Source organism: Rhineura floridana, chromosome 2 (assembly GCF_030035675.1).
Source record: "Rhineura floridana isolate rRhiFlo1 chromosome 2, rRhiFlo1.hap2, whole genome shotgun sequence".
NCBI classification, from domain to species: Eukaryota; Metazoa; Chordata; class Lepidosauria; order Squamata; family Rhineuridae; genus Rhineura; species Rhineura floridana.
The window spans coordinates 134,407,353-134,434,185 of NC_084481.1; the positions used below are offsets into that span (position 1 = coordinate 134,407,353).

At 39.5% G+C, this 26,833-nt stretch overlaps 1 protein-coding gene across 1 annotated transcript in view; it reads left to right on the forward strand.

The window, feature by feature from the left end:
* Nucleotides 1-24,826: 24,826 nt before the first annotated feature.
* Nucleotides 24,827-26,833, forward strand: part of SLC5A12 (solute carrier family 5 member 12) — a 50,557-nt gene continuing 48,550 nt past the window's right edge. Inside the window, exon 1 of the mRNA XM_061613136.1 lies at nt 24,827-24,916. The gene's annotated coding sequence lies outside the window, so the exon portion shown is untranslated. The remainder of the gene's footprint in view (nt 24,917-26,833) is intronic.

Below are 26,833 nucleotides of genomic sequence, written 5' to 3' on the forward strand. Positions count from 1 at the left end.
TAATCCAGATACTCTCGGTGTATCAGTTACTTCCAGAGCAATTGTAATTGTAACAATAATTACTACTTTTGGGGCCATGTAACTGTAACTGTAATGTATTACTTTTTAAAAGTAATCTTCCAAGCTCTGGGTGTTGCAACATACAAAGGACATATGGAATAAAAGCTGTGAATGGAAAAACAGGAGAAAAATATGATGTCTGGCATAAGCCAAAAGGAGAAGCAGCTGCAATAAGGCTGAAGACAAGAACACATATTTAGGTATGTAAGTCTTACCAAAGCCATTCTCAAAACCTGGCAAAGCTGGCCATGGCTATAAATTAGATGATACAGGAAAAAATGGAACCCAAGGAATCAGCATGAATGACAGCATTTCCAAGGAAAAGCTGGCAAGTTCATACTTGTATCCTAGATGAACACAGTGGGTGTAAATCACCATAACTCCACTCTGTTGAAGGCCATTGAAGTCAACTGATATCAACAAAATTATATTTTTTTCTGAGACTCTACGCCCTCCCCCAATTTAATAGGAAGTCTGCTGAATCTAATAGCCACAAAATAGATCAAGTTTCCCGGAGCGGAAGCGGTTCTTCAGAATTTCAGACAGTCTTATCTGGAGATTCTAGAGATTGAATTTGGGACATTCTGCATGCAAAACAGATGCTCTACCTCTGAGCTACAGCCCTTCCCTCTTCTGTGGCTGACATGTGGCTGACAGAACATGGCCACACCTCTTTGCTTCACCCCAGCTTTGTGCTCTATGCAACCCTTGGCCCCTGATATACATGTGCTGAGAAGCAGACATCTGCAAAGGAGCATCCACAGATGAGCAGCTGCTTGCCTATAGGCACTCCATGTCATTGAAAGCCTTGATCATGCAGAGGCCCCTAATGACTGGAGTGTCTATGTGTAGATGCTCCTTTGCAGACATCCATGCTGAACATATAGACATTGAAGGGGCAGGACCAGCAGGGGATGTGTCACAAGGATGAGGCCAGAGGAGCTGTCCCACTTCCCCTTCTCTGAGTAATGTCTCTACATGCAAATAACCTCAGGCTTATGTCTCCAAGTATGCCAAATGTGTTGGGCAATGTGTTCTTTATGATGTGGACTGTGGTAACCTTCTGAGTTTTTCACCATGAGCCCTTAAAAGAAGTCTGAAGCATCTGAGCTCAGTATGTATTTTGCAGAGTTGCAAGTCATAGTATCGAGTTAAATGTCACCAAAGGACAAGATGTTTGGATGATCATAAACCAGAGCCCTATTGATCTATCACCCCACTATTATACCTCAAATGCAAAGCAGGTACACAGAAGGACAGTGAATACAGAGGACAGGAATGTGTCAAACCTTCCTGAGAAATGTCATGAGTCTTACTTAATATCTTTTAAAATTTTGAAGGAGAACTTTCAAATTAACCTCAGATTTACTAACTCCGTCAAAATCTGGCAGCTACCAAAGGATGTGTGGTTCCTACCTCCGAAGTTCTACTGTTATCTTCCTGAAACACTCCTTAGCTTCTGTTGATATTCCTCTGATGTTTTGCCTGATGAAACCCCCCCAAGAACTGATTCAATTTTCAATTAAAGCAAAACATTTTGTGGTAACTTTATGCAGAGTGATAATCTGAAACATGCAAGCAAAACCACTTGCAATAGTGAAAGGTAATTTTCCCTGTTTCTGAGATCACTGATAATTTGTGGCAAATGTCTCCCAGAACTATAAGTAATATCTTGTGAGAAAACAAAACTGATTGGGTAGTATTCAGCACTAGTCTTACTCAGAGTAAACCCACTGAAGTTAATAGATAGGACTAAGGCTATGTACACACATAGCCTTTGAAATGCACAGAGGTCATTTTTTTACAGTGGATTTTTGAATATAGAGGTTTACAATTGTACACACGTTTATGTGATAATGTCATCTAAAGTGGCAGTTATTATCCATGTTGTCTGTACACATAGATGGGTGTGTTTTCAACCCCCCTCACCTCAATTAGTGTTTCCACAGACATCTATTTATTTATTTGTTTGTTTGTTTGTTTTCCACAGTCCTTTGAAAGAGAGGTGCTAGATCCTGGTATGTTGATATACTAATATCAAAGGATATATATCGATATACAGAGGCGACTAAGTTACTGTACGTCTTATTTTGCCTATTTCATTCATAGATAAGTTAAACATAGTGAGAGAGTGTGGCACAGCTCTGCAATATCAGTAGGTCTGCCCCAATAGGAGATGACCTGAGAAAGTGTTCTGTTTGTACATGTGTTTGCAGGAAGTGCTTGAGAAGTTCATTCTCAGCATGAAACCGGTTACAGTTAATACCTCAGTTAAGGAATCCTCCAAGAAGGCTTTTTTAAAGGTGAACCTGACAAGCTTTGCTTGCTATGGATAAACTTTCAAGCCTGTGTCTTTCTTTACCTTGCTAGGGTGAAACTGACCAGCCTGTGCCTTTGCTTTGCATTAAAGAGATTTCGATTCAGAGGAGAAGAGTGAGGGTGAGGTTGCTGGGTAGGCACCCTTTAAAGCCTCTGTTGAAGCTGCCTCCACCAGAGCAGGTGTAGGAACCTATCCCTATTCTTTCCATGTTATTCCTACCCCTGGTACCAAAGTTTCTGTTAAAAGAAATAATGTCCAGGAACACATCTACTTTGTTATATGAGGTATTACTGTATAATTGTTTCAGCAGAATGCTTTAGATCGACAAATAGTGTGGGACAGAGATGACATGGGGATGATGTGTGTACAGCACTCCAAAAAGGTGCTTGCATCAAGAACTGAATGTACATCATCATGTCGTATGTACATATCCTATCTTACATTCATTAATTTCAGTGCATCTTCTCTGAGTAGGACTTAGTTGAATACAATATATTTGTTGGATCTCTTGAGTATATTATTTTATTCACTAATAGGCAAAAAACCGTGCAGTTTAAGAACATACCTATAGCCCACAGATATTTCTATCAAACTTTAAAAAGCAGGGAAATTGGGCAGCTATAGTGAATGCACCAGGGGAGCAGGAGACCTGACCTCCTCTCTGAGATATTGTACTGCCCTACAAATTGGTCAAAATGCAAACACCATTTGGGTTGGTCTTTGACAGTCCAATCGACTTGCTGTGTAGCTTGGAAGAATTGGGTAACATGCCTCTGAGCAAACATTTTTTTCCTTCATTTCTTTACTTAAACTAGTGCTTCAACCAGAAATAAGAGATAGGAGTTATATAGCCATTTCCCTTAGCTGTAAAATAATATGTTCAAGACCCTTAGTGTTTTGGGTGACTCTGCACAAGACTGGGAAGTGTTGTATGCTGATCTGCTGATGAAATGAAGTTGAGTATTAAAAGACAGGAAGCCTATTTTTAAAACAAATATTTTGCTTTCCTAACACATTTCTTATCTTTCTTGTGTTATCTCACAGGAGGTGACTATTCTTCATTTACACACTATTTTCCATCCTGGCAGGTGGCAGGAAAATTTACCCAATGTGTTAAGAGCAAAGTACTCTTGTACTTTGTTTTTGGAAAACGAAACCTCATCCAAAGGCAGGATACAAAATGATAACAGTGCAGTATAATGTGCCAGGTTGTCATTACTTATCTTTCACACAGAAGCTTTAATTTTGCTTTACAATGTTTGTGGCGCTGGACACTCACTATTGCCTTGTTTGTTCAAGCTGATTTAGTTCAGTCTCACCTACTGGGAGTTGCTCATGCCCATCCATCCTGTTGACAGCTAGATGGCAAAGACTGAGTGATCTGATCACTGAAGTTGTGATTCATTCTGGGGGAGGATGATGGGAAGGGATCTCAAATCCGTAGTCACTTGTTCCATCCGGAAGGAAGGAAGGAAGGAAGGAAGGAAATTGTTATGGATTCTCTAGCTGACTACTTCAGTTTGGGGTTGTCTAGCATCAAAACACCAATGTCATCTGTTTCTGAAAGTCCTTGTAGTTGAAAACCTTGTAGAAAACCAAGTGCCAAATTCTCTCGTCTTCCTTGAAATTACAAGCAAGTTTCAAATGTCATTAGGAACTGATCTGGAGAACTGGGGCTACAGTCAGGAAAACCCATAAGGGTATTCACATTTGTCCCCACACCACAGCCTGTTTTCCAAATGGCTCTGTTCTATTTTGCAGTGGTAGTCAATGGAGCAAATGTACTTCACTAACAAGAGAAAAGAGGCTGCAATTTTGAAAAATCTGGGAGAAGGGAACTATCCACCTGAGGCAGGTAGCAAATAATGCCTCCTTTCAATGGCTTTTCCAGAATGCAATCCTTCTTTCCCCTCATATAAGTGAATGGAACAAACACATTTCATTGTCATACAGTGTGGTGTAGTGGTTAGAGTGCTGGACTATGACCTGGGAGCCCAGGGTTTGATTCCCCACACAGCCACAAAGTTCCCTGGCTGACCTTGGGCCAGTCACTGCCTCTCAGCCTCAGAGGAAGGCAATGGTAAACCCCCTCTGAATACCGCTTACCATGAAAACCCTATTCATAGGGTTGCCATATGTCAGGATCGACTTGAAGGCAGTACCTTTACCTTTACATGAGCCAAGTGGAACATGCTATCTCACAGAATGCTGTAAAGTTAACATGTAGAGATGGAGCAGAACCATGCATGCTGCTTCGATATCCTTGGAGGAAATATGGGACATAAATGGATTCAATGAATCTGGGGACAACATAGTCTGGGTTGTGGGACAGTATGTTATTGTGCTAAGGGGTTTCCAGATTGCTCCTCCTTCTTGCATTCCATAAAAGTTAAAGGAGCAAATGCATTGCCTCCTTGTTGTCAGCCAGACATACTTCAATAGGCTGGTTTTTAAAACCAACCATAAAGCCCCAAATAAATTGCTTAGTATGTGGGCCAGTGTCAATATCTTCTATACTTATTGCAATCTCTGAAGTTTGTGTGGGTTCTTTCTTAATGATCTCATTGTGTGCCAGATCCAAAGGTCAGTGAGATGTTCAATTTCCTCCTCTTATGGAAGACCGAGTTTCTCCCTGACCTGGAGACTCAATAAAATTTGAGCCTGGGCATTTTTCTAGTCTTGCCCAATAGACCTGAATCAGTATGTTTAAAAGCCTCTAAACACACAGGGTTGTATTCAACTAAATTAATGAACCTACATTAGTCATGTCTATTAATTTCAATGGGTCTACTCTGGGTAGGGCTAGCATTTAATACCACACACACTTACTATAGAGAGTGAATACAATTTATTTACCAATTTACCAAGTGCTAACTTAACCCAGTGGACATAGATATTCAATGTTGTGGGGGCCTGTGTCATCCATCTATTAGATAAGGAGAATTTTATCACTCATCCCTACATGAGTGGAAATCTAGAAACAAAGTGTATATGATACAAGTTGTCCTCACTGTGTTGGCAATCAATAGACACATCAATGCTCCACATGCTTGTATGCCCACCTTTGTCACTTACTGTTTGGAAAATGGGCCTTACTTTCTCTGTGTGCCACACCAAAAGAAAATGTGTAGTGTGCCATAATGGAAATGTACTGCCTTCAAGCCGATTTCGACTTATGGCGACCCTATGAATAGGGTTTTCATGAGTCTGAGAGGCAGTGACTGGCCCAAGGTCACCCAGTGAGCTTCATGGATATGTGGGGATTCAAACCCTGGTCTCCCAGGTCGTAGTCCAACACCTTAACCACTACACCACACTGGCTGTCATACCAAAAGGAAAAAAAACCCTTCAGAATCTAGGTTCCATTCTCTATATTTTGACAGCCAGGACTTGTAAAGGCTCCTGTCCAGTATTTCCTCACCAAATATAATATTTAACCTTTTTTGGAGGATGTAACTAAAGGTCACACAGGAAGTGATTTATTTAGGTTTATTTCCTCATGAAAGCTGAATTAACCCACTGGCTGATTCGCCTTCAGTATTGGGTCCCACAATTATAAGGTCTCCCGTGACATTGTCACATTTACAACATGGTAAATAAATGGTCAAACATCTGTGGAGGCCAAGGTTCAGGACTTTAGGTGACAGCAGAATGCTTTATCCTGTTTTTCTTCACTGGAGTTTACAAATTTTCAGGAAACTCATGGCTAGAAGAAATCACCAAAGGAAAGAAAGTATTCCTTTCTCCACAAGTTGAGAAGATTAGCAGAAATGGTAGCTAAGAGACATGCTTGTTTGAAGTGGAGGTGTTTGGTTGGGTTAAATACACTACATCTGATGTTGCTGGAAGGAAAACCAGGTCAGGAAAAAATAAACAGAATACAAATAAAATAATAATTGGTAAATATGACAAGTGTGCCACGTGTACCTTGCATGTCCTCTGTGTGCCTCCTCCATTGGAGAGAAGACAGATGTCAAGAGGGGATATGCCAATTATGGAGCACCCTTCCTAAGGAGGCTCCCCTGGGACCAATATGGTGATCTTTTATTAGACTCCAGGAAAAAACCTTTTTGTTTACCCAGGCTTTTGAAGGGTTACTTCTGATGTATTATTTGCTGTTGTAATGAATTGCATTTTATTATTATTTTCATGTCATTTTAAGCCACCCTGGAATCTGGTATGAGGAAAGGTGGGAAATAAATATTTTAAATAATTAAATTGTATGCAAAGTTCAGCAGTACAGAAAGTTTTATTTGGGGCACATATGATTTCACAGATAAAAATCCACAATAGCTGAGATGGACAGCTTTTGTTTATCTTTCCTGACTTATAATGAGTGATTCATTCAGGTATGCAGTGAGATTTGAAGCTGAATCTCCAAGTCACACACACATACACACATGTGTCTTACACATTGTGCACAATGGCTAGATTTGAAGGATTGAATCTTACATACAAAATGAGCATACAAAGTAGTTAAGTGCTGGGAAGAGAAGATATGCCTATACCAAAATTATCTTCAAAAGTTCCTTGCTGTTGTACAATTCAGCCCTTTTTACCTGTGCTAACAAACAATGGGCATATGGGCTACAAAAATGGGAGTACATTTAATTGTGAGCATCTATCAAATTAGCAATCTATGATGGTGTTGATTCTGCCTGCATTATATGGTATTAGTTCCATTTAGGGATAGAAAGATCTGCCACTTTTAGTTCTCCTACTTTCTCATTTTCCAGTCTTAAATTCAGTTCTTCAGCAATTTGTGATTTTTTTTTAAAAAAAAATCTTCATGAAAATCTTCAGCATTTTAGTGTGAATTTCTCAATAACATTTTTGTATGGAATTTTGACTAATGTACACATTTTTGCAAGCAATGGTTCCTAATATATTGCATTTTTGTATATTATTTTCACTAATATGTTCATTTTTATGCTTATTTCCCCCTAATATATGCATTTTTGTTAGGGTTGCCATATTGTCTGGTTAGCCGGATTTTACCTGGATTATAGCCCTGCTACCCGGCAGAGAGGCACTACTGTGTCTTTAAATCTGTATCAACTCAATTTGCTGATAATGTGAAAAGCTCATGGAGTTGTTTGCCTCTAATCAGTTTCGTGTCAATTACACCCCAAGGCTCTCTGGCTTCGGAGAGGCATGCAATTGATAAGAAACAAGGAACCTGACAAAAAAACCCACGCATTCCCATCCCCTTCTCCCTTAGCTTCTCCCAGAGGGAGTAAACATCCTTCCCTCTGTGTGTGTGTGTGTGTGTGTGTGTGTGCACGTGCACTGAGCTCCCTGACTTGGCAGACCACAGCCCCCAACCAAGCAACCAGGGATGGGGGAGTCACCTCCAGAGCAAAGTAGCAGCAGCAACCTTTGCTTTAAAGTGTCTGCAGCGTCCACCCACTTTCCTCTTCTGGCCTGCCCAGCATGTTGGAGATATGGTTTCCCTTCTTTTCCTCTTCCCCCGTCTGCCTGATTCGAGCTCCTCACTCTTCCCAGGAGGCTGGTGGTGGTAATAAAATCTCTCTTTGTGTCTTGGGTGAAGGCAGCCTTTGGAAGCGGGGGGGGGGGAATTGGCCAACTCAGACCTGTAAACAGATCACCTGTTCTCTGCAGATCTTGCTTTCTTTGAAATAGTGTGTGCATGTATGTGTGAGTTTTCAAAACTGACAACCAGTGTTGCATAGTGGTTAGAGTGTTGGACAAAGACCTGGGAGACTGAATCCCTACCCTACTTGAAGCTTGCTGGATGATCCTGGGCCAGTCGCTGCCCTTCTGCCTAACCTGTCACAGAGTTGTTGTGGCGATTAAATGAGAGGGTACTGCACCTTTAGCTCCTTGGAGGAAAGGTGGTATTTTAATGCTAATGCTAATAATAATATAATAAGACTTTCTCAAGGAAGAGCTTCCTCCTCAGAAAACAAAAGCACACACTTCTTTGTTTTTGTTTTGAGTGCCCTGTTGTCTGTGTCTTGGTTAAGGTGTGTATCCAACCTTGTTGTGCTTATGGAAGTGGTGTGCAAGTAGTGCCCCTTCAAGTGTGAAGGTTTGGACAAACACTGTGTTATGGAAAACCAAAGTGTGTGAAAGTACATATCTGGAAATGCCATTGGTGCGATCCTAAGCACATTTACTAAATGAAGTCATATAGAACTTGAACTTCAAAAAACATTTTATGGCCATGCCCATAAACACCTATGCAACCTTGTGCCTGGAGACCTAAAGCAGATAACACATTATTAAGAATCACTTTCCATAACTGTAAAAAGGTATGTCCAGATGCATGCATCCCAGGCACCTAAATGAGGGGTGAGACCAGCATAGGAACATAGCCAGATGCCTTACACCAAGGGTTCCCAAACATTTCTTGAAAAGTTACACTTTTATTGTTTTTATTACATTTGTAAGCTGCCCTGAGCTCTGTTTTTAACAGTGGAAGGGCAGGATATAATGTTTTGGTTCTCATATCATTTCAGAAAGTGCAGACTTGATAAATTCAGCTTTAAACGCAAACCAAATTGAATTTCTTCCTCATCCCTACTTCCACTGCAACACTACTTCACAGGGCAAAAGCTGTGCACAATTACAGAAAATTGGTTCCACATATGCATGACAATTACTCTGCATGTTTGAGTATGTGTACAAATTGTTCTATGCGAAATAAATACACAATATTTTTAGGCCCTTTAGGCAAATAACTCAGAGTACAACTTTCACTTGGGGGTTCAAAACTTTGTTGTCTTTGGAAGCAGAAATCCAATAATAGATCTCTCTGTGTGTGATATTTCATGTCGCATTTCTCTAAAGTTTAGTATCCCAGACATTTGGAATTACATCAGACCATGTCTTAGGAATATATTTTCCAGCAGCTCAGCATGTAAATTCCATCAGCATTAAAGGAAGCTCAGTGCAGAAATTTGGAAGAAAACAAATCACATGCATTTGGATTTACAGCCAGCTTTAATTTATAGCATACCCAAAGGGATATAAGCTAATTTTTTTTCTCAGCACTCTTATAATGCTTGATTTCCTAATTATTGCCTCTGCTCAACATGAAAATTCCCTCCAACATGAAAATGAAAATTTGACAAAAAATTCATCTGCAAACTGAAGCATTAAAGCACACTCATTGCTGAGCCAGTTGTTTCAGTGGTTTAAGGAAAAGTTATCATGATGGTTGAAGGGCCTGACTGCACATTACATGCATGATGTGATTATCAATTACTCTCTCTCACTCTCTCTTTCTGTGTGAAATTAAAAAACCAGCTTAGTGGTGCTAGTGGTGGTGGTGGTGGTGGTGAGGAGAGATTGTCATTGTCCCACAAGGAAGAGAAATTTAAATCTTCCCTCCCTAGTTCTGATCTCAGTAGAAATTGCCCACCCATGTGGCAATTATCATTATGGGGAAAATCCTCCCATTGGCACCCACTGGAAGTCCTCCCCCCATGTTAATTGCTGCAACTGCAGCTGTAGAAAACCCAAAACCTTCCCCTGCATTATGGTGTCAGTAACACCCCTCACGGTTGTGCCTCATATTTAATTTTCAGAAACTCACAATGAGATTTCTTATTATCATGTTATTAACACAAGGTGCAGTTAGGTCCTTGGAGATGTCAGCTTTGATTTTAGAGTAGTTGACCAAAAGGCAGAGAATCTATGAGTGGGAAGGGGGCAGGAGGGCTTCCTTGAGGCCTAGATTTCCAATGGAACCAGCCAAAGTGTTTGGCAGCTTTCCCTGCAGTCAGCAGACTTTGCTGACTTTTCCAGTGAGGGTCAATTTACATAACAAAGCCAGTGTTTGACATCTGGCTGAGTTCCTCACAAGGCATAACTCTGCCCTCATTACTGTACTTGGAGACAGTTGGTTCGCTCTTCATGGAGCAAAGGTAATTTGGAGCTGGATGTGCAGTGAACCAATCTTACAATTGTTTCCATATGCCAACTCTGACCTTCACACTCTGTGATTCCTTTAGCAATGTGTGTGTGTGTACAGGGCCGGTTCTAAAGTGCAGTCAGGTGGGGCATTGGCCCGAGGGCCCCTGGAGCTACAGGGGGCCCTCTGCTCCCCTTCCACGATCCGCGGAAGCATCTGCGGGCCACCATCCCCCCGCACATTGCTGCCATCAACCAAGATGGCGGCAGAGGCTTCAGCCCCTTAGGGAAACCTCAGCTGCCATCTTGATTGATGGCAAACCTGCGTGTGCCGCAAAAAACAACAGAAAGGTAGGGGAAGCGGGGGGATAGCGGGGGGATGGCGGGCTGCGCGAAAGCTCCTGTCTTGCGGTCCATGGATGCTTAAGTTCCACAGATTGCGGAAGGGGAGTGGAGGGGCCCAGGGCAGGCTGGTACCCAAGGGCCCTGGCATGCCTGGGGCCGGCCCTGTGTGTGTATGAGAAATTGATCCAGGAATCATCAGGGCAGATAGAATAGAAACTGAAAGTAATGGAGGGTTATTGGTCCCTGAGTTGTCTCTGTGGCCTAGAATTTCTGTTTAGAGAACCATCTAGGAAATTGGGAATCCTTTCAGACATCAAGAGTTTAAGTGACATCTATGAGTATCCTGACTACGGCTTATGATAAGGATTGCTGGTGGAACCTGGTTGTATGGAACACACATCTGGATAGTTGGCAAAGTAACTTGGGAGTCATATTCCATATCGTAGAATTCTATTAATGTTGGAGGCAGTGATATGCCTGTCTCCCCTCACAACACCAACACTTTTATTCTGAATATATCTGCATTGTGCTTTGTATCCTGGGAGAAATTAGTGGGGGACTAATATAAAATGACTCGATGACTCTTTTCTCAGCTGTTGTTTTTCCTAAACTGTTAAGCAATGAGACTTCAAAATGTCTTCTATTAAGAAGAAGCTGCAGGAAGATTTCACTCATTGTCCATAAATATCCCTCAACAACTTTCAATTCCCAAAGTGGCTTTTTAAATTTAGTTCTAAAATTACTTGCCTATATTTTGACAACAGGAATGGCTGGCTGGCTGAAGAACCCAAGTTAGCAAGCCACCAGAGACACAGTTTTCATACTCAACCAAATGTTGACAGATCCCAGATCCCTTCTCCCTTTTTCTGACTGTGATAAAAATAGAATGAACAGAGGACTAGTGTTCTGCAGATGTTCCAACTGGAAACAACAAGAAAAACAACAATGGTCCAAAAGCAGCATTTAAGAGAGGACTTTTTTTTGTCTTTGTTGATCAAGTGTACTGAGAAGCTAGCAGAAAGATAAACAAAAGGGAAGGGAAGAGCGTCAACAACAAAAATCAGACCAGACAAACGTACAGGATATGAGCCAGTGCTACCGTACAGTATGTATAGTATGCACACATAAACATTTGAAAAAAACAATTATGTTGCATGACTTCCAGGCATAAATGGTGGTGCTTTGACTCTTTGCTAGCTGGAGCTGATGAGAGTTGTCATCCAAACCATCTGGAGCACCATGTTAGCTACCCCTGATATGGGGAGGGAGAGAGATAGCTGGAACGTTGCAGGGTGACAGATTTGGTGCTGCAACCTCCAGTGACTGATCCTTATTATACACAATTAAACAGAGTTGACTAATGTGGTGAAGTGGTAGGGAGTTAGACAAAAACTTATGATTATGTTAAAAATCTGGCAGGTCTTAACACAAATCTTTACTCAAATGTATTTGCTCTAATAAGAACCTAAATGTATAATCTAGATGATTTACTTTATTACTGGACAATTCCTCTTTTCACAGTCTTTCCCCCCTATTGTGACTCTCTGTAGTTGTAGCTCAGAAGTATCTTGGTCTCTTCCTTTCACCTACCTTCCTCTGTCTACTATCTATGTTCTTTGTGTTTGCTCTCCTCTTCCTCATATTCTCCACTGTTTCTAAACCTATCTGCACATCAAGCCTCTTGTCATATTTCATCCCCCTTTTTTGACCATTTCTGTTCTGGAACTAATGTTTATAGAACTTACACAAACACAAAAACATTATCCTCATGGATTGGTATGGCACTAGTAAGGAATGAATAACACAAACTTTGGTCTACACTAGTGATGTGCTCCATTTCTGCAATAATGGGATTTGCATCAGATTAATTATTACTTCTGATATTTTCTATCTTTATGGAGAGAATTTTGAAGTAGCAATTCTCCACACCTTGTTTCCGATTCATTCTTCTTTTATTCCGATTCTGGTTTTTAAAAAATCACTTTGAAATTATTGATAGTGTGAGTGATACTTTTATCGATCTACTTTCTATATGAGCTCTTCAAATGTGTATTCCTTTTCACCTATGTCAATGATTATAACTGACAGACAGAAAGCAGCAGGGGAGAATGAGGTGTTGATTGTAAGCAGCAGGGGAGAAGACACTGACTTGATTATCTGCCTGCAGTGCACTTGAAAAAGAATGGCAGCAGGCAATAATTACAGAGTTCAGAATAATGATCGATACTAGCGGAGACTCGTGAATAAATAGTGATAATTCTCTGCAAAGAAAAAAAAAGAATTGGAGGAGATCAGAAAAATGAAAAGATATTGAAGGAAAAAGGAATCGGATTGCTAATGACCACCAGGGGAGCCACACTTTAAAAAGTAATGTAAAAAAAGGAGAGGATTCCATCACTAGTCAACACCAGTGGTTGCCAGCCTGGGGGAAGTAATCTAAAGAGGCTGTAAAGAGCAAAGATGAATTATTTATTATTTCTTTTTTAAAAGTCTTCACTCTGTGGATGCTGTCTGCGCCCACTGCCACTGGGGACAACACCCCCCTTGCTTGGAACAAGAGGGGAGGGCTTTTGTTGAAGCACCAGAGCAACTTTAAGGCACATTGAGGACAGACACCTGTCTATAAAACATGTGGCAGATGCTGAAGGAGGCTGGGGGTGGAGCTACCAGGAAGAAGAGGGGGTCACTTCCACTGAGTCCCATCTCTTCCCCACTGCCACTACTGATGACACTCCCCCTTACTCGGAATGAGAGTGTAGGACTTTTGCTGAAGCAAAAAGAAGTGAGTCTACAAGAACAGACTGTTTCCCACTTTCCTTCCTTCCTGGCATCCAGCCTGTTTGCCATTCTTGGCTCCTGCTTTGCTGCTGCCTCCTTTGAAAAAATGTTCTTATGTGCAAGGCCGCCCAGATCTTGTCTCCGGTCAGGCTTGTTGGAATAGGCAAGTGTTGCATGTTCCCTTTAAGGGATATTTGGGGAATATCCCATGTACCTGTTTTACCATGATGTAACTTCCTAATGGGTGGGGTTACTTACCTGACTTCCTTAAAAAATAAAACTAGGGTCTGGACATCGAAGTTTATGCCAACAATAATTAAGACAAAACTGATAACTGAAAGATGTTAGATAATCTGGAGGCAAATATTTATAAAGACGCTTTTCTTATGTAGGCTAGCACTGAGGAGGGAAAAGAGAGAGAGAGAGAGCACCTCACCTCTCAATCATCACCACCCATGGGTTTGGCAGCTCCTCTGGGAGCGGGAAGGGATCAAGAACAGCTTGAGAAATACTGGCGGTGTCAAGTACAGCTGTGGGGAATTGTGCTTTCAGGCACTGCCCTCAAAAGTAACAGCAGCAGTGTAGGCCAGTGCCTCAATTCACACTCTGCTTTGCACTGCATACGAAACAGAGACAAATGGTGCTATCAACAAGGATTGCCATGTCAGAAGCATCCCTAACCTTGAGATTTCAGGGATGGGCCCTAGTGATGTCACAGGGGTGGGTCCTAGTGATATCATGGGGCGGGATATCATTAAACATGTTATATTAAGCATCAACCACAGTTGCTTAGAGCATACTATTCAAACAAAAAAATCTCTCTGTTTGGAAATTAAGATAGAAATCTTAGCTAAAAGAGGATGTTCCCAGGTCCAGTTGAAGTGACAGAATAATTCATTCTCATCTGTTTGGGGAGTCTGGGTAGGGAACATTTAATCTGGCCTAATTACTTCTGGCAAGAAGGGTTTAAGTGCCCTCAGGCCAGGCCAAAAGGCCATTGTAGGATGAAGGGAACCTAGTGTTGTGGAGATGTTAGATGGGAGCACTCAGAAGTAAAGATGGATGCCCATGAAGGCTGCAATTCTAAACACACGTACTAAGGAACTAAGCCACATAGAACTCAATAGGAGTTACTTCTGAGTAGATATGTTTAGGATTGTGCTGTTGGTAAGGTACGACTAGGGATCCTCTGCAACAATATCCATATCAAAGCAGGGTTGGCAACACCCTGCCTGGACTGCCCTGCCTCTGCCTTTTAACATGGCTGCTCCAACTGTCTTTACAGATTTGACCACTGCAGAGAGAGGTTTGGGAAATGAGTATGAGAAAGAAGATTCTCTACCCTTTCCTGCCACCCTGTGGTTGGCTATAAACTTGCTTTGACAGCCAACCCAATTCCTGTGAGTAATAATTGACATAGAGAAAACACACATGGTTTGGTCTACCTTGACAAGCAATAGCTTGGAAACAACAGCAATTGCAGCCACACTTCCCAGTATGTGAATTCTCTTTTATCACTATTGGACAAGAAACAAACAGTCATGTAATCAACAAAGTGCATCATCAGTGGGTTTAAGGGGGTTGAGCTGAGCTCATGGAGCCACTGTTGTTACTTCTATGGATGTAAGGGTGTGAGGTTAAAGCTAAATGAAATGCAAATAGAAAAAGAAAAGCAAAAGACAGTGATGATTTCCTAAATGCAATAACATAGCAACCACACCAAGTTTCCTATAAGTAAGACAGAAAACTCAGCATCCCACAACCAGTCGGGGTTCCTAACCAAAACCAAAATGAAAAGAATCCTGGCAGCCAGTCAACCAAGGTCACAGAAATTCCCATGCAGCACAACCTGACCCATGGCTGCAGTTAGTGCAGAATGCTGTGGCACAATGGCTGACATGAGTGAGACCCTGTTAGTAGATAACACCTCTGCTCTGAACTCTGCACTGGTTCCCTATTTGCTACTAGGCCAAGTTCAAGGTGTGCTTTCCATGTTACAGGTGTCACATAGTACTTGTTCTGCCCAGGCATGTAGAAGCTATTATGCTTTTATCTTGTTGTTGGTTTTATTATTTTGAATGTTTTTAAATACCTGATTTAACTGTTTTGCCAATAATTTATTGCTTTAATTCCTTCTGTAAACTACTTTGACTTTTTTTTACAATAAAGCAGCATATAAACATTGTAAATAACATACATAAATAAATTTCAGAGTCACTATGACCCTTGGGTCTCTTTTAGGAACAAAGGAATCTGCCGTATACCAATTCAGACCATTTGGTACCATCCAGCTCAGTACTGATGACATGGACTAGCATTGCCTGTTCAGGATTCCAGGCAATAGTCTTTTCCAGAAATAGAATTTTGAAGCTTTGCATGCAAAGTATGTGCTCTACGACTGAGCTACAGCCCTTCCCCTGTTTAAAAATTATCTTTTAATATTGTTCTTTTCAATTCACTAATGAATGCACAGCATACCTAGAACAGATCCACACCATGCACATTCAACACATTCAACACACATTTGAAGCATGTGAATCCTACCACAGAATCCTGGGAACTCTAGTTCGTTAAGGGTAGTGGGAACTATAACTGTGATGGGGAAACTACACTTCCCAGGATTCTTTGTGGGAAGTCATGCACTTTAAATGTGAGTTGGACGTGCTTTAAATATATTGTGTGAATCTGCATTACTTCATAAACTTTGCCATTTTAATATTTTTTTAATGAAAATGAGCTACAGTTTACTGGGTAACCATGGGCTACTCATCATTTCTCAGCTAATCTGCCTCTCGGGGTAAAAATGACAGAGAGGGACCATGACAACCCCAAGGAAGGAGAACACACTTAAAATGGGGAGGAAATAATAATGTACAACCATAATGTGAAATCAGATACTTATCGAGACATAGTATGAAGAAATATTTATATAAGCATGATCGTCAAAGATGTTTATTATTTACACAATCTGTAAATATATTTATAGTGCAATCCTTTGCATGCTTACTCAGAAGCAAGTCCCAATGTATTCAGTGGGGCTTACTCAAACAGGGAAGTGTGTATAGAACTGCAACCTCAAGTTATAAGGAACTTCATTCACCCAGGCCAAAATTCAGAATCATGCCACTTTAAGTTGTTTTGCAATTGTTTTATACTTGTTTTTATGGTTATTAGATTTTAAATGGATTTATTTCTTGTTGTGAGCTGCTTTGGTTTCCAATTGGCAACTGTACCTCACAGGGTTGTTGAAAAGATTCCATATACACACACACCAGAGATGTAAAAATACACACTCCCCATATAATAGTTGATAGTCAGAAGCAGTTGGCCACGGCATAACATTTTTTTTTAAAAGAAGAGTATTAGTTTCCTATCAAGTAAAAGAAGTGACCTAAGTAAGCCCTACTTAATTGCTTTAAAAATAGGATTGGAGGGGAAGAGAAAGATTTTCAACATAATCCTTTGCTATGTTCATTCAAAAGTCCCAGTGATTTACAGCACAATCCTAACCATGTCTACTCAAAAGTAAGTCCTATTGAATTCAATGGGGTTTACTCCCAGGTATTTGGTATTAGCATTGCAGCTTTACTCCCAGAAAAGTGAGCATAGGATTAAAGCTTCATATTGGGAAGGTTTCCAAAGCATGCTATGAATTAGACAAATAAATTGCCCTCTTCAACAGCCCAGGAAATTTAAACTTGTATGACTCCTTGTAATTAGAAAGGTATAACACATTGTAATGGCATCATAAACTGCATGTACAAATTATTTGAAATATAAAATGTATAATATGCTATTTTGCAAGTACTTAAAAAACCCTGCACATACATTTTTATTATTATCATAACTGAGATTGTTTACTATGCATGCCTACCAAGATCCTACTGTGATCTTCTGTTCTAGATCTCCTGCTAGATTACACAGAGTGAAAGGTACTCTTGCTGTTGCTGCAAGCTATAAACTTACTCAACTCCTGATGTGCAGACAAGCAGGAAAAGGCAGCTCTTTACAGGACTTGCACTGGGTCCTAGCTATTGCCCGGAGGTTAACAGATCCCTCATAAATCACAACCCTGACTTCACTTATTGGCTAAAAATCTGAACAAGTGGGGATTAGAGAAGCCGGCTACTAGTTCATTTAACAGAAGTTGTGTGTGTGTGTGTGTGGGATGATACTTTGGTGTATATCTCTTGAACCAGATCACCCAGGAACTTAATTTTTTTTAAAAAAATGAAAGCTAAGTGTCCAAGATTGGAGTGACTCACCTGGAGATCCAGAGAGGACCCCCAAACCCTGGAATCTCCAGGTGAAAACCAGAGACCTGGCAACTGTACTATTAACATGTGGAGGGCCCGAAAGACAATATGATATCTACAAACAATATCTTGCAATATCAATCTGCTGCTTGGCTCTAACAACCCATGCGAGTTTATGGTGTCCTTTGTGGGCACCTTGAGTGTGATGTTTTGTATTTTGTCAGTGCTGAACGGTTATTTATTAGGGTTGAAGTTGTGTAATACCATGTATGCTATGATTATGTAGTTGGGAGTGAGTGGATGCAAGTAGTTTTATACGCCCCAGGGGGAGAGCCTGCTCTGGTATAGAACTGGGCCCCTCTGATGGGAGAGATGGGAGAGGACTATTCCATGGGTATGGGGCACAAGTACTTTAGTGGTTCAGAGATGGGGAGAGTATCTTACATGTGTATGCTTGGTACTGATTCTTTGTATCTGGGTTGTTGTAACATTGCTGAGTGCAGGTGGCTGATGTATGAGTAGTTGGTTGATATGTTTGAGGTAGTGAATGATGGTAGTGGCTGTATAGAATCAGAGCTTGGAAACGTTACTTTTTAAAACTACAACTCCCATCAGCCCCAGCCAGCATGGCCACTGGATTCGGCTGATGGGAATTGTAGTTCAAAAAAGTAACTTTTCCAAGCTCTGTATAGAATAGATGGTGAGTGGTTGTATGAGTATGTTTTATGTTGGTTGTTATTTATATTATACTGCCTTGTAATACTCTTTGACTTTTACATTGTGTTTATGTATATGGATATTGTTTGCTTTGTAAATTAATTTGATATGCTTTTTATTGTACCTTGTGTATTCTATTGTAAACCACTTGGAGAACTTTCAGATAGTAAGCAGTCTATAAATGGAAATAATAATAATAATAATAATACATGTAAGAAATAAAGAGACATTCAAAATATGAATGGTAGTAGTGAATGATTGCAGAATTTATTATTTCAACATAAATGGGAAAACTGGGGCTATGTGGACAAGAAATATTTAAACAATAGTGGTCATATGCTTTTCATCTTTATCCCTCATGGGCAGATGCAATGTGCCATTTGAAAAGCTAGCCAGTACTGGGAAAACATATATTTTGTTAACCAACTCCTAAACATTTTACACTGAGGTGATATATTAGTCATACTCAGAGAAAACCTAATGAAATCAATGGACTTGAGTAGCTTCATCCATTGATTTGAGTGGGTCTGCTCTGAGTATTTGTTGGATATCACCTTGAGAAATCTTCTAGTGGGTAGCATCTAAAAGTTCTACAGGCCCTTCTGTCTCTGTGCAATGGGATCCAGAGAAAATAATAGACCATGGCTTGATCTTTGCACTGGTGAGTGCGTACATTAATACACTGCTAGTAAAATAAATGCTCCTAGCAGGTCTCATGCCTATTATGTGCTCAGTATACAAGTGACAAATGCGAACAATATTGCTATATATGGTGCAAAAAATATATTGTAAGATAATGGAAAATAGGGCTCCATGGCATAAAAATAAAATGCACCAGAAAAATTAAAAAATGTACATACATAGTACACCCTCTCATAATGCGCCTGCAACAATATTTGAAGTATAAATGTAATACATTCAAATGACAAATAACTGCCAACTATGGCAATAAGCCATATTAGCAATACTGCAATTATTACATTGTAATATCTGGTGTGCTGATTATGGCTCTGAACAAACAAATTTTGCTCCCCAAAATTCTCTCTTGTAAATTTGAATGTGAAATATTCTCAAGGCATGCTCCAAATCAAATATAGGCAAGATTTGCTCCCAGGATTTGATACGATATTATTTGCTGAACATACTATATCTGTTGAAGAAGGGACATAGTTTAGTGGCAGAACATTTGTTTTACACATGGAAGTTCCCAGGTTCAATCCCTGGCATCTTCAGATAGGGCTGGGAATGTCTCCCACCTGAAACCCTGGAGTGCCGCTGCCAGTCAGTGTAGACAATACTGAGCTAGATGGACCAATGGTCTGACTTGGTATAAGGCAGCTTTCTAAGAGCCTATATTTATTACCCACTGATCCATGATTTCAGTATCTGACATCTGACAGTTGACATTTGGGAGTGTTTGATACATATCATGATGAGTTCCAGACTTTAGGGATCAATTTACTCACTGGCTCATTGCAAATGAAGCACTGTGTGTCCACCATGGATCCGCTTCACATGGCCCAGCATTCTGGGGTTTGTACTATCACCAATAGACTTTGGTGAGAAAACACACCACAAATTCCAATGGCGGCACATCGCAGACAAAGATCAGTAGCGGTGGAAAAGTGATCTTTTGGGGAATCCTCCTATTGAGAAATCCCAGACATGGTTCCAAGGAACCCGTTTTTCCCCAGAACAGTTGTATCAGACTGGTGTATCATGTTTGACAGAATTTATTTATTTTGCATGCAAAAGTATTTAATATTTGTCTGTATTTGAAACTACGCCATGCCATGGTATTTTTATCTGACATTTTAATTGTCTTCTTGAGCGTTAATGAACTCTCATATTTAAATCAAGAAAAACCAAAAGAATAAAGAAATATTAATATGACTAAATCAAATTTGAATTTTGTAGTAAAAAATTACATATTCACAATCAAAATTTGAATGTAAAATTAGACATTTCTAATTCAAAATGTGAAAGCTCAAATAGGAAAACTTGGGTGAATTATGCTGTTCCCACTATATGTGGGGGCTCCTTTGCCTTCACCCCCCTCCCCAACACCCGGAAGACTTGGGTGGTTTAACCCGAAGGAGGAGGGAGGTCACATGGGTCCTTTGGGCCAATGGAGCTGGGGCAGGGAGATTGCCTTTTAAGCAGCTCCCCCCCCTCAGCTCTCCATAGCAGCTCATTTGTCCACTCCTGCCTTCTTGTCTAAGGAGTTCACTTCCGACTTTAGGATTCAAAAGGTGCTGGAGGGTTGGGTACGCCCTTGTTCCATGAGTCCTGATAAGCACAGGTCTTTTACTCCTGATATCTTATTGCAGCTGTTGGCCAAGTTTCACAAATTATGTTCCTCTGCTTATGAAGCTGTGTTGCTCACAGCAGCTGCCCTGGTAGCATTTTATGGGACATTTCACCCCAGTGAGTTCCTGGCTAGTTCAGAGCACAACGTGTTTGGTAGGGCTTTGAGTCTCAGCGATTGCAGGTTGTCGGATTCCTCTCTTTACCTCACCTTGCGAGTCTAAGACAGATCAGAGAGGCAGGGGGAAAGTTGTATCATTGGGCTCATGCCCTCTCCTGAATTTGTGCCCTGTAGCTGTGTTGCGGGCTTATTTATCATTCAAGCCAGCGGGCCAGGGCTATTTGTTTGCATACCACGACGAGTCCGTCCTCACCCAGTTTCAGTTCTGGGCTGTGTTGTGGAGAGCCTTGGTGGCTATTGGGCAAGATCCTGTGGTGTATGGTTTGCATTCTTTTCAGATTGGGGCAGCTTCTGCTGCAGCCCTTGAGGGCTCCCCCCCAGAGCAGATACAGGTTATTGTCAGATGGCGGTCTGCTGCCTTTAAGACCTATGCTAGGCTGTGAATTCAGGTTACTTGTTATTGTTAATGGTTTCCTTTTCTGTTTCAGGTTTGTGTCATCTGCCTGTTCCTGCCCATGTAATGTTCTCTGGGCAGTTGATCCTGTTTTGGGCTCAGAGGAGGACTGGATCATTACCTGTTGGGAGCCAGCTGTGCCCTTCAGCCTGTTTGCTGGATAGCTAGGTGGGGTATGTTTTTTGGGGGGAGCTTCTCCCAACCTTCTCCCAGGTGGCATCAGCTGGTCCTGCCCTCATGTTTTGGTGATACACCTGGGGAAGAATATTTGGCCTTGATCTGCTACACAGAGTGATTTGGGACTTGGCTTGGTTTAAAAGCAGTTTCCCAGACCTGTTTATTATCTGGTCCATCGAAAAAAGAGAGGGGATGTCCCCAGAATGTCAAGGAGAGAAGTTCCAAACTGTATAGATTTATTTGTTTATTTTCTTTAAAAGAGAAAAAAATTCTTCTTAAAATACCCAACGCGTTTCAGCCTTATAACTAGGCTTTCATCAGGGGCTACAAATCAAATATAAAGAACATCATTTTGACAGACATATGTAGGTATAAATTTTCGTTAAAATATCTTGAAAAAACATTCTTCATTTGATACACTTATAATCTTTATATATGCACAAATAATTTTTTGTTGTTATAAACAACTCCTTAAAAATATCATTTTGTTTACCTATAGACTTTATATATATCTAGGTGCACAAATCCATATAAGATACCTTATCTTTCTATACAGTATCTAAAAGATTTTATATTATCAGAAACACTTACATTTATGTTGTTGAAATGCTTTATTCAATAGAGTATTTCTTCTCACTTTCACTATGGATGGCTTCAATATCTTTATGACTATTTCAAATCAATGAAAACCCTTGTTTAAATCTTTTTTTCATTGAACTACCATATGACCAGAAGGATAATTTTCTTAACCTTTTAGAAGTATAATAGAAAACACCTGTAGGATACTTATGAGTAAAAAAAATTTTTTGGACTTGAGAAAACCTTTACAACAAAGGAAGAAATGAACATTCTTCATTTAGACCATTAGGTGTCACTGTCTTGAGTCTTAAGATCCATCCTATTTCTTTTTTATATAAAAGAGAACTGGGAAATGATCCTTGTATTCGTTGTAAAACCCAAAATTTTAAACCTACTTTTATATATTCAGAACATTGCAGGCAATGAGATACCAAAGGTGCTCCTGGTTTTTTGTTTTTTATATTATTCAGATGTTCTCCTATCCGTATTTTAATTTTTCTTGATGTTTGTCCTACATATATTTTTAAGCATCCACATTGTATTGCATAGATTACATTTGCAGTATTGCAATTTGAAAAGTGATGTATTATGTATTTCTTTTGATCAATTGGGTTAATAAAATGTTGGATCTTAAAAGTGTATTTACAAAAAGAACAGTATCCACAAGGATGATGTCCTACTGGTGGGTGTGTTCCAGGAAGATTAAAAGTAAGAAGAGGTGTATGTTCCTTGAAGTTACTATTCACTAACAGATCTTTTAAATTTCTAGTTCTTTTATAAGAGAAAAGTGGCAAGTCTTGGCACCCAGGAATATGTTGTACTATGTGCCAATTTCTTTTAATACTACCTTGTAATTTGTTGGACACATAGTCATAAGTGAGATTACAATGTATTCTCTGGGATGGAAGTTTATCAGTTTTTTTCATTAAATCCATTCGTTTTTTATGTAAAACCTTTGTAAAATTTTGTTCTACAATTTGGGAAGGGTATCCTCTATGAATAAATTGTTGTTTTAAATTCTCTGAGTGCAAAAGAAAATCTTTCTGTAATGTACAATTTCATTTTATCCTCAAAAATTGACTATGTGGTAAATTACATCTTAATGGTATTGGATGGGAACTGTCAAAACAGAGATAGGTATTTCTATCTGTTGGTTTCTTATACATAGTGGTATAGAGATGGTTATTTTCTTTCCTGATGACCAAATCTAGGAAATTTATTTCTGTTTTGTCATATTGATGATCAAACTGTATATTAGGATCTTTATTATTTATCCATTCTATGAATTTTTCTTCTTTTTTTTTTTTTAATAATTTTTATTCAAATTTTTCCAAAAACAAACAAAACAAAGTCAAAAAGACATAACAATACATCAACAAAAAAATGAAAATAAAATAGTTGACTTCCGATTTGTCGCAGATCAGCTATAAGTATATAATATACATCAAACCTGTCCCTTAATGTATACATACAGAGTCCCTTTTCTCCATAGGCTGTCTTAATTAATCGTCAAATCCCAGTATCATCATTTTATTTTATTTTATTCTATGAATTTTTCTAATGATTCAGGTGAACCTTTCCAAATACAAAAGATGTCATCTATAAATCTCCACCAGCATCGTAGTTGTTGTGTATATATATTTGAAGATATATGAATATCCTTCTCAAAATTTTCCATAAACAGGTTTGCTATCTCTGGTGCCATAGGACATCCCATTGCCACTCCTTTGATTTGCCAATAGAAAAATTGATCAAATTTAAAGTAGTTTTTTCTCATGGCTATGTCTGCTAATTCTCCCAAAAAATGTGTTGGAGGATTAGTATCATGCCGTCTATCTAAAGTGGAGTAAATGATATCAAGTGCTTCCTGTTGGGGTATACTGGTGTAAAGTGATCTTACATCCATGGTTACTAATAAGTCCATAGGTGACACCTCCATAGGTTCTATTTTATTAATGAAATCTGTAGAGTCCCTAATATATGATGGTATTTGGGGTTTAAAAGGTTTTAAAAAATAATCTATATATTGGGATATTGGTTCCAAAATGGATCCACAACCTGATATAATAGGTCGTCCAGGGGGAGGTGAGATTCCTTTATGGATTTTTGGTAGAGTATAAAAAACAGGGACTCTTGGTTTTTCTTTATCTAGAAATCTTTGTTCCTCCTGGGTTATATAACCTAAACATACTTCTTCCAAAGTGTTTCTTATTTCCCTTATAATGGAAAGGGTGGGATCACCTTGGCATGCCTTATAGGCAGTTGTATCCTTGTGGATACTGTTCTTTTTGTAAATACACTTTTAAGATCCAACATTTTATTAACCCAATTGATCAAAAGAAATACATAATACATCACTTTTCAAATTGCAATACTGCAAATGTAATCTATGCAATACAATGTGGATGCTTAAAAATATATGTAGGACAAACTTCAAGAAAAATTAAAATATGGATAGGAGAACATCTGAATAATATAAAAAACAAAAAACCAGGAGCACCTTTGGTATCTCATTGCCTGCAATGTTCTGAATATATAAAAGTAGGTTTAAAATTTTGGGTTTTACAACGAATACAAGGATCATTTCCCAGTTCTCTTTTATATAAAAAAGAAATAGGATGGATCTTAAGACTCAAGACAGTGACACCTAATGGTCTAAATGAAGAATGTTCATTTCTTCCTTTGTTGTAAAGGTTTTCTCAAGTCCAAAAAATTTTTTTTACTCATAAGTATCCTACAGGTGTTTTCTATTATACTTCTAAAAGGTTAAGAAAATTATCCTTCTGGTCATATGGTAGTTCAATGAAAAAAAGATTTAAACAAGGGTTTTCATTGATTTGAAATAGTCATAAAGATATTGAAGCCATCCATAGTGAAAGTGAGAAGAAATACTCTATTGAATAAAGCATTTCAACAACATAAATGTAAGTGTTTCTGATAATATAAAATCTTTTAGATACTGTATAGAAAGATAAGGTATCTTATATGGATTTGTGCACCTAGATATATATAAAGTCTATAGGTAAACAAAATGATATTTTTAAGGAGTTGTTTATAACAACAAAAAATTATTTGTGCATATATAAAGATTATAAGTGTATCAAATGAAGAATGTTTTTTCAAGATATTTTAACGAAAATTTATACCTACATATGTCTGTCAAAATGATGTTCTTTATATTTGATTTGTAGCCCCTGATGAAAGCCTAGTTATAAGGCTGAAACGCGTTGGGTATTTTAAGAAGAATTTTTTCTCTTTTAAAAAAAATAAACAAATAAATCTATACAGTTTGGAACTTCCCTCCTTGACATTCTGGGGACATCCCCTCTCTTTTTTCGATATTAATGAATGTCCACACCCTATATATATTTTGATTATTATCTGGTCCAACCTTTTAGAATGGCAAGTTTGGCGGGGAGCTATGCATCTCATCAGGATCGATAGGGCCAGAAGGTGGGTGAATAGAAGGGTTCATAAATTTGTGTTGGACTGGGTTGAGCGTTTATTCCTCATGCTAGGATTAAACATGACATCCCTCAGTATTATAGGGAGGATGGTGTTCATCTGACCACATTGGGTTGGAATGTCTTTTTGGAGGACCTGCAGAGGTGGTTGGCTGATATATTTCTTTGGGTAGAGGCGATCAAGCAGCTGCTGATCGTTTCTTGTGGCATGGTGTTCGGGCAGGTGAGGAGGTTGGGGGTTATCATGAGGTATCCTGAGGCAGTTATGGGATTAGGGGCACCCTTTGGGGATCTCCGAGTGCTTCATGCATGGGATGCACCTAGGTGGTGCCCCTGGGGCCTATCTTGTGCATTCAAGTGAATGCCAGGATGCCGGGGCCAGGAGGCGCAGGGGGGGCACCCAAGCCTTGCCTGGCAAGGAGGGAGGTATTTCATCCCTATCATTCACTGGGGGCCACAGCCTTTGGCTGGAGGCATGCCCAGGGGTCTGGTGGGGAGGTTTTCCCACCAGAAGTAGGTTCAACCTCACCTGCCTGATCTGAATTTAATTTGGTTAATTCGGTTGGTTTGGTCTGCAGGTTCTCCAAGTTCAATGTTTTATTTGAATAATACAACATTTACCCAATTTTGTGTCTTGAGTCTTCTTTGGGGGTGTGGGAGCAATACACATTTGTAGCTGTTTGTTTCAGGTTGAGTCATGTTCAACATATGCCAATCAGTAGTGCCGGGATGTTAGCACTAATGATGGCTGAGATATATGGAACAAGCATTTTATCCAATTTTTTTTAACACATTTAGGACATGATAAGGCGTCTGTTTCACACTGTTTCTCTGTCAAATCAAAATTGATGGTCACAGAAGTATTTGTTCATTTATGCCCATAGTTCTGGTCAACTTAAGATGAGAAACTTCGGAAGCAAGTTGTGTAGTTAAATATGAAGAGGCTGCCACCTTGTGGTTGCAGAATTGATTTCTGTGTTTTATTATAGTAGACCATTTTGATAGCATTTATATACTGACAAATGCCATGTTCTTGTGATAGTTTGATATACATATATTCATTCCAGAATTCATGCACAGTTTGCACACTATATGCAGGTGGTACTCAAATTAAGGAGAACTTAATTAAGGGATATTACTTCTTGGGGATTTGCTTCTAAGAGATATTACTTGTGATTATTCCCCTCGCTGTTGGTGGTACTATATTTTATCCAGTAGGTACACTCCGTGACAATAGCAATTCTGTATGATATATGTACAATGCACTCAGCTGTCACCTTATGGACAGTCATTGCCAGTAAAAATCAATGTGCACACATTGAACTTTAATATACAAATCAATTGTTATTATATTGCTCTGCATGCATGGCAAAAATC